Here is a 6,698-nt window from a genome sequence, read left to right as displayed (position 1 = left end):
CAGGCAAGCAGACGGCCTCTTGGGGATTGCTCCAGCGCAAGGCAGGGCAGGAGAAAGCCCTCGGGGGTGCCCGAGCAGACTCTTCCTCTTCCTTTTGGGGCAGGCAGGCCTCTGTGGAGGCTGAGCCCAGATCCTGGATCCTGGAGGCCGGTGCAGGGTTGCTGAGATTTAAGGAGTAAGTTCAAAGCAGAAAGGAAGCTCTCTTAAAAATGAAGGGCAGTGTGAGTGTCGGGGGCCAAAGGAGGATGGTTGAGAATTCCTAGTAAAACTTTACAGCTTCCGCATCTCTGCTTCTCTAAATTTTCCCATGAAAACTGCACGTCTGGGGGGCCGTCTCAGCTGAGTGAGGGCAGGAGCCGCCCGTTAGCTGGGCCAGGCAGGGCTTTCCGGCTTCATTAGTGGCCGCACACGGCCCTGGTGGACGGCGACCTAATTGGGGGCCACACCACAGGCCCATGGTGGGGAGACACGGCTGGCCGTGCCCTTGCAGGTTGGGATGGCCTTGCCGTGGCCCGCCCGCCCTGCCGGCCGGCATCTGCTCAGAGGAAGCTCCGCTCTTGTCCCGTTTATGCATATTGACTTAGTGGAGTGCAAACACGTTAAAAGTTCACTTTCTCCTTTATAGGAGTCTATAAAAAGGCTCTTAAACTGGAGTCCCAGGGCTTGAGCGAGACAAATGAAGGATTGGGCCTTGGGGAGGGTGCCGTCCGTCCCCCGGCCTTCAGCACAGAGGCGTGAGCCCATTTTGGCCATTTCTTCAGCTTGGAGTCTGGAAGCCCCGGCTTGGCTGGCCCAGCCGCAGAGGACTCGTGCCCATGGGCGCAGGGCTCCAGATGTTTGGCTTCTGGTGAGTTCCTGCGGAGGGCTGGCCGCCCTCGTGGCCCACTGGGGTGTAAGAGCCAGAGAGGTGGCTTGCCCGGGGCCTGTGGGGGTGCCTGAGATCCTGGGGTCTCTAAGTGAGCACAGGAGAGGAAATGTCCCAGGTCCCCAGTGACTGGCTAAATGAGCTTCATGGTAATTGTCCCTGGTGACTTGGATCCCGGGGGTGGCCTGCTGGGGTGAGGGAGAGGGTGGAGGCCCAGGATGGAGTTGTGCCTCTGGAACCACAGAACCCACGGCACACCCGTCCATGTAAAATGTCCCCTCTAAGGAGTGACTTGGTAACCAGGTCAAAAGCCCTGAGGTCAAGCCTTGTGGGGTGATTTGCAGGCTTTGGGAAATGACTCTTGCTCCTCAGTCCTTACTGTCTCCATCTGTCAAGTAGGGAGCCTGTCCCTGCTCTGCCTGCCTGCCTCTTGGGGCTGCCGTGGGGCTGCAGTGGGAGAGATCTGTAGAAGGTGGCCCTGGCGTGGGGTTCAGCACCTGGCGCTCCTTTGTTCAGTGTACAGCTGATGGATGGGTCAGTGAATGATGCTGGAGCAGGTACTGGTGCTCACGCCAAGGACCTAGCTGGTCACCCTGTCCGGCTCACTGGGTCTCAGTGATTTCCATAGCCACGGCTTTGGGCAGGAACTCGGGAGCTGGTCCTGCTCACAGGCACACACCCTGGGGTGTCCCCCTGACACCTGCCGTCCCTTTGGTTCTTGCTGACCTGATCCCTGCCTAGGGCTGTGCTCACTGAAGGCACTTGGCGGCACAGCTGAGGTGTCCATCCGTTATCTCCCTACCCAGTGCCTAGGCCTAGTGAGAAAGTCTCTCTGGGCACTGAGGGTGGTGAGGGTGGAGTGAGGGCAGCCCCAGCGGCCAGCAGCAGCCTTCACAGGCCTGTCCTGTGCAAGGAATTCCATATAACAACCAAGAGCGAGAATGAGCCTCGACCCAGGCTCAGAGAGGTCAGAGCTTTCCTGAGAGCAGAAAGTGTTCAAAGCCAAGGGAAAGGCAGAAGGGAGATAGAAACCTTCTGGAAAGAATAGCCAAACCTCTGGGTGAAAATCTCATCAAGGCACAGGAGGTTAGCATGGGTTCTGCCCCTGAGGGTCAGGCTGGCTTTGAAGTCCGAGCTGGTCTTGTCTCTCTACCTTGTGTCAATTCCTTAGTCTCCCTGAGTCCATTTTGTCATGAGTAAATTGTGGATATATCACTAACTGTAGAATATCTGGGGGGCTTCAATGCAAGAATGTGAGGCAGCCAGCACGGGGCCTAAAACAGAACTATCCTGTACATGGATATTACTATTTCTACCACCATGATTAGCAATCACTGTTTTTATCACTTTTGGTAGCCTAGAACCATTTGCTGGTGGCCATGCCCTGGCCATGCTTTTTGCTCCATACACTAAATTAAATGGTATGAAAAGCTTGGGGTGTCTTTCTGGAGAGCTTCACAGACAGGTTCTAGAACACTGTTACCCAATACATAAGACACCTACCATACTGAGCACTTAAAATGTGACAAGTGAAAATGAGGAACTGAATTTTATATTTTACTTCATTTTAATTTGAACAGCCTTATGTGGTTAGTAGCTATCATATTGGACAGCACAGTTCTAGAAGGTTCCCTGCGAACTTGCCTAGCTCTTCTCTGAGCCGTGTTAGTAGCAGATGGAGAAGCGTTTATCAATAATTCCTGCACCTTCCGCTACATACAGTAAAGGCTGGGTTAGAATTGTACATGGTATCAATAACCACCTGGCCAGAGTCCTTTGAACTTGGCCCACATAGAGATCAGCTGGCTAACTCTCAAACACGGACCACAGCCCAGGTTTGGGTGTGGACCTGCCATGGCTTCTAACATTTATGGGAATCTGAGCATTAGAAAGAAGTAGTTCACGTTTTTGTCCCGGACACTATGCTGCCAGCTCTCTTTTACAGACAAGGAGACCACATCCCCAAGAGGTGGGGTGACTCACCTAGCCCCTAATCCCCTCCGTGTTCCTCAACCCACACAAACAGAGGGCCAGCCAGTTTTCACACTGGTGGAATGCCATAGTACAGCTCAAGGTCATGGGCTGCGGAGCTGTTCTCCCAGGCAGAACAGGGAGTAGCTTCCCATTTTATAGCTGTGAGAATGGAGGCTCAGAGGGGCCAGAGGACCTGCCCAGAGTCCCCAGGGCCTTGGTCTGTCCGCCAGGGGCAGGGATGGTGCTCAGGGCCTGCTGGTCTCCGAGCCGGCTTCTCCCGTCCCCTGAATCCTTGCCGCTGTGTTCCTACTTCCTGCGGCCGCTGCCAGAGTGGACAGGCCACACCGCAGGGCAAGTCTGCACCAATGGGAGCCCAGGCTGGGCCCTGAATGGGGTAGTCCTGCCTCAGCAGGGCGGGTGTATTGGTGTGGGGCGGGGGGTGGTGGCTGACAGCTGACAGCCTTAATAGGCACATTGTCCCCTTGCTGCCGAGAGTGCCGCCCGGCCACTTCCTCACACGCGGCGCGCTGATGAGCTCATGTCTGAGGCTCGGGCGGCACAGGGCAGCCGGGCTTGGCTGCAAGGAGGCCCGGGGCTGGCGAAGCCCGCGCGGGCTGGGGCCGGCAGGGTCGTGAAGCAGAACGTTGTAATGAGCGACGCCGGCTGGATTTATGGGGCTGCGCACGTGCGCCTGGCCTTCCTGCGAGGGCCTCCGCATGGGAACAAAAACAAGTCCTGGCTCGAGCTCGGCGCGACTGGGTCTTAACAAGAGCCCACTAATTACTGGAAGGCCCCGGCCGGGTCCCCAGCCTGTGGTGGAGCAGAGCTCGGGGCTGGTTCCTGCGTCAGCGGTGGCTGTGCGGGGTCCTGGGTCTCTACTAGGGAGGCCCAGCTGGAAGCCCAAGGCCCCTATACCACTTACTGACAATGGCCTTGCATAAGCCGCCGACCTCCTCCTCGCTTCTCCTCATCTATAGAATGGGGAGTGTCCCCTCGGAGGCCCCTGGGAGACAGCACTGGAGGACGAGCGAGAGCTGACGTCACAGTTTTCCATTCCTAGTTCCGAATCCTGGGTCTGCTAGCTTCTGCTGTGCGGCGTGGCCAAGTAACTTGACCTCTCTGAGTCTCGCTCCCTCACCTAGAAAACAGGGATCAGAATGCTCATTTTGTGGGGGTCGTGAGGAGGATTTGACCGGTGAATGCACATTGACTCCTTCGTGAACCGGGCGCTCACGCCACTGCAGCTTCCCCGTGCACGGTCCCATCTGGCTGTGTTGTGTCTGTTCTTTTCTTTTCTTTTTAAATTTTTTCAATTTATTTATTTTCAGAAAAACAGTATTCATTATTTTTTCACCACACCCAGTGCTCCATGCAATCCGTGCCCTCAATAATACCCACCACCTGGTACCCCAACCTCCCACCCCCCCGCCACTTCAAACCCCTCAGCTTGTTTTTCAGAGTCCATAGTCTCTCATGGTTCACCTCCCCTTCCAATTTCCCCCAACTCCCTTCTCCTCTCTAACACCCCTTGTCCTCCATGCTATTTGTTATGCTCCACAAATAAGTGAAACCATATGATAATTGACTCTCTCTGCTTGACTTATTTCACTCAGCATAATCTCTTCCAGTCCCGTCCATGTTGCTACAAAAGTTGGGTATTCATCCTTTCTGATGGAGGCATAATACTCCATAGTGTATACGGACCACATCTTCCTTATCCATTCGTCCGTGTCTGTTGTTTTCTGCCCTGATCGTGGAAGCGGCAGATGGGTTCTTGAAGGCCCTTTGTTGTTGTGACTCTGCTCCTGTCCCATGGTGTCTGGGCAGCAGAGGGTCAGACCCATTCTGTCAGGGACCTGTGTGTCCCTGGTGCTCTTTCTGGTGGTACAAGGGCCCGATAATGCTTGAATCCAGGCCTTGGTCATAGCAGGCAGCGAGACTTGGTTCTCCTCTCCTGGGGCTGGGGCCGTGAGAAGAGGATTCCTGACTTGGGCTTGCGTACTGGGCCATCAGGAAATGCCGCTAGGGGCCCACCAAGGACACCTGTCCTGGGGCCAGTACTCTTGCCTGGAAATTCTGCGCGTCCATGCTTGCTGGCATGAAGGCAAGGAGCCCTTGGCTGCAGGAACTCAGGGGTCTCTCCTGAAAGCATTTTCTGCCATTTTCCCTGTTTATTGATATCGTGGATTTAGCATCTAGCCAGAATGTTCAAGAGCCAAAGAAAGCAGAAACACCAGATGCCACGAGATCCGGGCTGTGGTTAGCAGTGTGGCAAGAGTGTGCTGAGCTGGGGCCTGGTGCCAACATCAGACCCCACTCTGAAGCCACTGTGTGCCCACATGAAGCCAGAGAGCCTGCGGGGTGGTACCCCTGGCTGACTCGTATAGGGCTGGAGTGTCAGCAGTGATCATGTTCTCCCCAGTCTCCTCACTGCCTTCTCTGGGTCAGGCGCTCTGCCTGGTGACTGGTCTTCATGGTCCTGCGTGGTCCTTCGTGGACTCTGCTGGAGCGGTGATTCATGTAACCACTGAGAGCATGCCCTTTCCCACCCTAGGTCCTCGGGGCAAGGAGCTGAGGGTGCCATAGAGGGCAAAGGTCCTGATCCCTGGCCTCATGGAGGGCAGGGTTTCCTTCACTTACTGCTGTGTGCCCAGGACCTTATATAGTGCTGGGCCCAGAGGGCTCAAGGGATCTGTGCAGATGAGTGATACTCCCTGTGTGTTGGGGAGACAGGCTTGTCAGCACAGGACAGCTATCCAGGAGACACAGGGCTGTGGCATCTAGCCCTCCTAGAGGGCATCTAGCCCAGAGTGCGACGGGATCTGGGAAAGCTCCCTGGAGGAGGTGGCAGGGAGGTCTAAGAGCAGAGACATGAAGGGTTGAGCAGGATTACAGATAAAAGGTGGCAGGGCTGTTTCCATCCTGAGGAACTGGCATACACAGAGTCCTGAAAGGAAGATGAGAGTGGCCGGAAACAGAATCCGTTATCGGTGGAAAGAGAGGCCGAGGTGGGCAGGTGAGGCGGGCGAGGCTGAGCTGCCTTCTTCGGAACCTAAGCCTGCAGCAACTTTGGGCGGCAGCTTCTGAGCTTGCGTGGGTCCCTCTTCTCTTATCCATTCTGCAGACGGAGATGCTGCAGGGGATGGTGAGGACTGAGCCAACTGTGTGCATGCCCGTGTCTCGCAGGCTACAAAGGGCTGAGCAGGTGAAGGCTTTGGGTGCTGGGGTGACTGGGGCCCCTTGAGGCCGGGGAGGGTTCAGTGAGGGCCCCCTGCCAAGCGCTGTCCCTCAGGTGTCACATCACCTCAAGGTAAGCTGTGAGCATCACCACAGTTGTTTGGATTTGCCCGTAATTACATTCTAGATGCACTGTCCGTGACTATGGACAAGTGTATCCTATGCACTTTGGCCAAGGGCAAGTTCCCCACCATTGGCCCACCCCCTACCCACGGTGGCAATGACCCTCTCCAGGATGGGCCAGAGGGCCTGGTGAGCCCTCTCTGGGGCTTGGGAGGTTGCATTGAGATGGGCACCAGAGGCAGGACCTCCGTGGGACGTAACAAGGAGCTGCCGGGGTTCAATTATGCGCCAGCCCCGGCGCTGGGCCGTGTGACTGACAGCTCATTACCCCACTGCCATTTTGGGCGGTGGAATTTAATCTCCCAGATGGGAAGCAAATCAATTTGTCCACCCACTGCAGCTGAGCCTGCTCGAAGTCTACCCTAATTTATTCTCTTAAGCTTCAGAAGCCTGGCCGTGTTAAGGCAGAGAAATAGCGGCTTTCCCGGCCAGCCCAGGCATGGAGTGCACAGGCGGGCATGGTGAGATGCCGGAATCCTCTTCTCACGGCCCCAGCCCC

This window comes from Neovison vison, chromosome 1 (assembly GCF_020171115.1).
Source record: "Neovison vison isolate M4711 chromosome 1, ASM_NN_V1, whole genome shotgun sequence".
In the NCBI taxonomy this organism is placed as follows: Eukaryota; Metazoa; Chordata; class Mammalia; order Carnivora; family Mustelidae; genus Neogale; species Neogale vison.
This window is presented reverse-complemented; position numbering follows the sequence as displayed.